The sequence below is a fragment of the Stegodyphus dumicola genome, chromosome X1 (assembly GCF_044657685.1).
Source record: "Stegodyphus dumicola isolate Sdum_Otavi_A_Nest chromosome X1, ASM4465768v1".
In the NCBI taxonomy this organism is placed as follows: domain Eukaryota; kingdom Metazoa; phylum Arthropoda; class Arachnida; order Araneae; family Eresidae; genus Stegodyphus; species Stegodyphus dumicola.
The window spans coordinates 246,203,457-246,211,023 of NC_140780.1; positions in this window are offsets into that span (position 1 = coordinate 246,203,457).

Consider the following 7,567-nt stretch of genomic DNA (forward strand, 5'->3'; position numbering starts at 1 on the left):
CTTGACATCATACCGTGAAGTTTCATTGTCACGTGCAGTACAGAAACTAGAGACATGTTCGTATATCTTGAATAAGAACGTAAACGATGTTTGTAACAATATTTACTTTAATTAATTAATGATGTGTAGTATATATATTGAAATTAAATTTACCCATGGATAAAAATTTATATCAATTAATTATTTTTTAAAATTATAGTAACCATCAATATGTCGAAAACGTGTCAATGGAAAGACGATTATGTCGCTTATGGATTTACTTGTACAGCAGAAAAAGTTGGTACGCAGCAACCACAATGTATTTTATGTTGCAGAATATTTGCCAGCTCCATTTTTAAACTCTAAAAGTTATTAGTTTTCAATAATCAGCATGGTGGTGAATCTGCAGGATATACTTTTAACATCTTGAAATCTAAGAAAGCACGATTTGTTGTCAGGGGTAGCATTACAAAATTTAACGTTGCTGTAATTGAAAAGACTTTGCTAGAAGCTTCTTATTTAGTAGCGTATCTGTCTGCTAAGGGGAAAAAAATAGAGCAATACAATAACTGAAGAACTAGTAAAGCCATGCGCACTTGAAATTGCAAAAATTTTGTTCGATTCTGAAGCGCAAAAGAAAATTCTACAAATTCTGCTTTCGAATGATGTGACTCGGTCGGGCATTGAAGACCTCAGCGCTGATATTTTGCTGCAAGATAGCCGTTGACATCAAAGCCAGCCCTCTAAAAATAAGCATTCAACTGGGTGAGTCAACTGATGTTGATAATTGCGGTGAGTTATTAGTATTTTCGTGGTACATTAAAGAAAATGAAATACAAGAAGTGAACCGTTCGATTCGATGAGAAAAGGCACTGATGATTTTAATCACATTTTATTTTTTTTTTTAAATAACAAATACCCATGAGTATTATAGGCTTAGTTTGCACAGATGGTGCACCTGCAATGTTGAGTAAAAATTCTGCATTTATTTCATACATGAAGAGAGGGCCGATGCTACCGCTTAAGCTATTCGCACCAACATTAATCACGCATGCGCATTGAGTTGTCAGATTCGTCATTTGAACCCAATCAGAAAGAACGGATTCTACGAACGCGAACTGCCTAAGTGTTGTAGTGAATCTTTTTTTTTTTTTTTTTAAAGGCGGGTTTCTATCTTAGCTTAGTTTATCCTTTTTTAAGCGGTGGCGACTTTCAAAAGTTTAGAAAGGAAAATGGCTTCCTTTTCTTATAAAAAGAAGGAACACATTTCCTTTTATTAAAGTATATATAAAAAAGGGCAGATTTTTATGTTCGCAATGTTTATCGAATGGAATAGTTTAAATGACTCATCTGGGAGAGGGAACAAAATCTTGTTTATATTTTTTTGTACTTCTTAGAATACACCTATGGCAGCGGCGACGATACGTCTTGACATCATACCGTGAAGTTTCATGGCTTTATTTTTTGTACTTCTTAGAATACATTTCAAATACCCATGAGTATTATTCAAATACCCATGAGTATTAATTCAAAGATGTGTTTTGCTCAATCAAGACTAATTCATTCCTCTTTGAAAATTTTCGTCCGAGAAAAGTTAATAAAAATTAGACAGAGGATTTCTGTGTAGAAACTTTAGACATGAAATAAGTTAAAAGCGATTATATCAACTATTAAATGAATAATTAATCATATAATGCTGGTTATTAACAATTCTGTACGCCTGTTTATTTTTTTTTTATGGAAATACTTGCCATTTTCAGGACACAAAAAGTACTTCAAAGAACTTTGAAATATTAGTACAAACACATTAATAAATTAAATTGAAATAAATAATGGGATGTAATTTAAGAGACAGAAATAATTTAATGTAAGAGATTTAGATTTAAAAATTTACACACACAAATGATTTATCAGATTTTATAAGGTTTCATTTCATAAATAACTTTGATTTTGAAATATGGCATTTGAACCTATAAACATGTGTGGACACTCGGATACTGAAAAAGTGATAAATAATAAGAATATTATAATTTTCAGTACGTTTTCTTATTGAATAATAAATTCTGACAGTCCTATGCTATGAGACTAAAGTCTAAGTTTGCATAAAAATTTCTCTGTTAAATAAAAGAATTTAAGTAATTTCGGTACTTACGTATTATCGCAACCAGGCCAAAATTCGCATAAATTGCCAAATTTGGTGACCCTACTTACGGCAACCCTACGTGTTATACGTAGTTTCGTAAAAAGAGCATGTGGAGATTCACAAAATTTTCCTGCATTTTCGTGCAAATTTTTGTAATTTATGAGAAAATAGCAGTGTACATGGATAAAGTCAAGAGTGTGCGCAATGCCATTTTTGTGCAATTCTGGGATGTTTTTTTTAAGTAAAAATAAGTCGACGTGTACATGGTTATGGCGAATACGGTTTTCAATCAGTGCTAAAAGCAATAGCCAAAAGATTTCCACCGAAAAAATAATTCTGCAACTTATTCAAATTCGAAACCGGAAGTGTTTAATTGCTATTTTATATTTTAAAACAAAATAATATAAAAAACTGTATTAAAAATTATCTGTAATTAATAAATGTACATTTTCTTTCTATTCATACTTTTTTACTCAAACTTACAAATAGCGCCAACCTGGTTGCGATAATACGTAAGTACCGTAATTTCTGTAGCCTTTTTGTCAATACATTAAAGATTTTTTAACTAATTACACGTCCTCGCTTGCAATTAGAACCATCATTAAATCTCTATTTTATCTAATAATTTGCTGAACATTATCATGTATATAGATTCACCTCGTCTTTGTAACTGATAATTATTACTTGCAAATTATTCTCTTGCTGGTGAACTATTAACAACCCTTTCTATGCTGAGTTAGGGTTAACAACCTTCGCTCTTGCTACCGCCTGTCTTACGGAAATCGGCGTAAAATGCTGGTACCTGGGCTTATTATGCGCATGCGCGAACGTAGGTGGTGTGAATAGCCTTTTAGCTATTCGGTGCGATTAGCCACTGAGGTACAACTCTGATAAACGCCCTAATTTCACCAAATGTGGCGATATGTGTTTTGCGCTGGTTTTTGGCGCGATTGCGTGTTGTATGGCAACCATGTCAACGTTGAAAAATCTTTTGGTGGAGTAGTTTAATTGCTAGTTGGTTCGTGTCGCGTGTGTTTTTGAAATGGCCTATGTTGCGATGAAAGACGTGGTGGGAAGGTTTCAGCCGCATATTTTAGATTGTGTGCAGAGTAAATTTAGTGTTGCACGTGGTTGCGGCTGTGTGCAACAACAAACTATGCGTATTGGAATTTGCCAGTGCTTTTAAGGATGAATTCATAACATGCCATAAGAGCCAATTTTTGATAACAAAAACATTTAATCACATCACAATATTAAAACTTAATTACTACAATCGAGAGACAATCACGTTGGAGGAAAACGAGCGACCAACCGCACGTGACTGTGTGTCGCCGAAATCACCTTCGGTTACAGTTAGTGATAACGGCGCGCGGTTGGCGAGTACAATACATGTCGCCACAGTACTCCCCCTTACAGAGTCGCCACAGTACCCCCCCTCCAGTGGCAACGAATTAAAGGTACCGAGGGTTAAATCGGACTCTACGTCCGGAACGTGTATACTGAGGAGCACTTGTTTTCTGGGATCCAGGCACAGGAACTGACGTAGTAGCAGATGTTGGTGTAGACCCAATAGATGAAGGTGCCTTCGAAGGAGGTGGGACTGATGTACCAGTCTCGACAGTTTGTGGTGCTAAGATAAAGGCTGGTTTGAGACGATCAAGGCTCACCACTGTCTCTTTGTCGCCGATTAGTATCCGATAGTTCTGGATGTGCAACTTAAAACTAGGTGTGGGCCTGTATAGGTAGGCTCCAAGGACTTTTTTGATGCATCACCCCGTAAGAACACATGTGAGGATGTAGCGAGTTCTTTAGGCACAAAGACAGGTCTTGAAGAATGTATGCTTGTGGACTTAGGGTATAACGCAGCCATGGTTTCACGCAATTGTTTGAGGAATGCATGGGGCTGGACATTGGGTGAGTTTTTTGCGGGATTTATAAAATCTCCCGGTAAACGTAAATTGGTACCATAAACCATTTCAGCACTTGAAGAACCCAGGTCCTCTTTGATAGCCGTTTTGAGTCCTAACAACACAGTAGGAAGGACATCAACCCAGTGAATAGTAGTATGGCATCTAATGGCCTGTTTAAGAGAGCGATGGAACCTTTCGACAAGTCCATTGGAATTCGGGTGGTACGGTGATGTACGGATCTCTTTAGTTCCCAAGAATTTTGTTAATGCAGTAAATAATTGAGATTCGAACTGTCGTCCTTGGTCCGTGGTAACGTACTCGGGTACCCCAAACCGTGAAATCCATACAGAAAAAAAGGTTTTGCCACAGTGTCGGCTGACATATCTGCAATAGGGATAGCCTTTGGCCAACGTGTGTATCTGTCGACACACGTAAAATATGTATAACCTAGTGATGGGGGTAAGGGTCCAACCAAATCGATATGTAGGTGGCTAAAGCGAGCAGATGGTAACTCAAAGCGTTGACATGGAGTTCGAGTGTGCCTGTGAATTTTTGATTTTGACAGTCTGTACATGACCTCGCCCATGCAGCGATGTCCTTCTGTATACCAGGCCATACAAAACGCTGTTGAATTAACGTGCCAGAAGCACGGATGCCAGGATGGGATAAATTATGGAGGCCGCTAAAAATACCATGCCGGAATTTCAGTGGAATGTATGCCCGCACCACATTACCTTGCACATCGCAGTACAGTGAAAGATCTGGTTCTAACTGCATAGGTACTAAATTAAGTCCATGAGAAGACTTGTCAGACAAAAGATGTTGCAATTCTGGGTCCTGTTTCTGGCATTCAGCAATGGCGGAGAAATCTGTTGTTGATGGCAAATGTAACCTCTTCAATTCTGGACAGAGCATCAGCAACTGTATTTTGAGGGCCTTCTACATGCCTAAAATCGGTTGTAAACTGCGCTATGTAATCAAGATGACGCATTTGCCTGGGAGAAGCCTTGTCAGTCTTTTGTCGAAAAGCGAAAATTAGCGGCTTGTGGTCGGTATAGATAGAAAACACACGACCTTCTACCATATGACGAAAATGTTTAACAGCCTCATACGCACTAAGAAGTTCGCGGTCGTACGCGCTGTATTTTGATTGCGCTGCAGAAAATTTTTTCGAGAAGAAAGCCAGAGGCTTCCATGCTCCATCTACCAGTTGCTGGAAAACTGCACCCATGGCCGTATTAGACGCGTCAACCATTAATGCTAAAGGGTGCTTAGAAGGATAGCTAAGAGCTGTTGCCGACGCTAAGTCATTCTTACATTGTACAAAGGCTGTACGGGCATCATCAGACCAAATAATTGGCCGCGTATCTTTCTTTTTACTCCCAACCAAATATGTGTGCAAAGGTGCTTGCTTTTCAGCGACATGAGGAAGAAAGCGACGATAAAAATTTAACATGGCCAGAAAACGACGCAGTTCCTGAACAGTTTTTGGCTCTGGGAAATTTTGAATTGCAGTGACTCTGTCACTAAGTGGGCGAACGCCCTCCGAAGAAACTTCGTGACCAAGAAATGACACTTTAGATTTCCCGAAAACACATTTTGATGGATTAATGACTACACCATAAGACTGAAATCGGCCAAGGACTATGCAAAGGTGTTCAAGGTGCTGGTTTTCAGTTGTCGAGGCTACCAGAATGTCATCGAAATATGGGACACAAAAATCTAAATCTCGAAGGACTTCATTAATGAAGCGCTGAAACGTTTGCGCAGCGTTACATAACCCGAAAGTCATGACAGGAAATTCGAATAATCCAAAAGGTGTGATTACAGCAGTTTTTGGTATATCAGGTGGATTGACAGGTATCTGATGGTAAGCACGAGTCAAATCTAACGTAGAAAAAATATTTTTACCTTCCAAGACTTGCATGCAGTCCTGAATATGAGGAACCGGATATCTATCAGGCAAAGTAACTGAATTAAGACGTCGATAATCCCCACAAGGACGCAAGTCGCCGTTTTTCTTAGGGACCATATGGAGTGGACTGGCCCATGAACTTTTAGATGGCTGACAGATTCCTTGCTCAAGCATGTATTTAAATTCTTCTTTTGCAGCATTTAATTTCTCTGGAGGCAACCGCCGTGCTTTGGCAAAGTTTGGTGGTCCAGTAGTCTCTATGACGTGTACAATACCGTGGTCAGCAGTCGGTTTGCCAGTTACTGAGCGGATTGCTCAAGTAGTTTGTGGAAAGGAGAATTACCGGAAATTAATTTAATTCCAAAATTAGTGGCATTTCCAATGCTACCTACCGCGGACAATTGTGTGATGGAGTCGAGTAAGCGTCGATTTTTAATGTCGACCAACAGAGAAAATTTTTGCAGAAAATCTGCACCAATTATTGGGTGCGAAACCGCAGCGATGACAAATGGCCATTGAAATTTGCGACGCAATCCTAGATCCAAAGACATTAATATTTCTCCATATGTTGCAATTTTTGACCCGTTAGCTGCAAATAAGTTAAATTTTCCAGGCGGCCGTTTGGATTCGGCAAAAGAGGGAGGTACAATGTCAGCACCTGTATCAACAAGGAAACGTCTGCCTGATGGTTTATCTGTTACGAACAATTGACTAATGCACGGGCCGTTGTCACTCATGGCTTCGAGTGACGGCCCCTTCAGTTTAAAGAGGTCTTCTGAAATTTACATGGAGGTGTACACTTGCGCGCTTTATCACCGAATCGGCTGTGATAGAAACAAATGTCTGATTGAGTACCAGAATGAGCGCGTTGGTATTCCCTATTATTTCGGTTCCGGGACTTTGATCTACCGCGCGGACGATACTGAGATTGTGTCTGTAAGGCTGCGACCTGCAATGATAATTCCTGGATTTGTTGTTGAAGAGATGAAATATCAACACTGGGATGTTGAACTTGACTGATTGCTTGTGGTTGGAGAACATGAATTTTGTCTGCCATTTGGGCCAGTTGGAGTAGGTTCTCGTTACTGGAGGCAAGAATAGCTTGGATATTGTTCGGGAGACGATTGAGCCACAATGATTGTAAAACATTGGACTTAAAATTGTCACCCGCAAGCTCCTGCATTTTTGACAATAACTGGGATGGGCGCATATCACCAAGTTGCAAATCTTGTAATAACTGCTTTAGTTTGGTGTTTTCAGACTCCTCATAAACTGAAATTAATTTATTTTTCAATTCCTCGTATTTATTATCCGTGGGGGGGGGGGGGTTCAGAACAATCTCGCGTACTGACTGAAGAACCTCAGTGTCGAGGGCGGAAATTGCAGTATAAAATTTCGCGTCGTCGCGTGTTATACCCCCGAGCTTGAATTGTGCATCTAATTGAAAAAAACCAAAGGTTGGGGTCACTACGGCAAAACGGGGCAGGTTTCACAGCAACGCGAGCCATTTGTTTGTCATCAGTGGCTAGAGGATCGCTAGTAGCCATAATAAATATGAATAAATACAGATAAAAAAAAAAAAAAAAAAAAAAAACGATATAGTTCAAGAATACTGTTGCA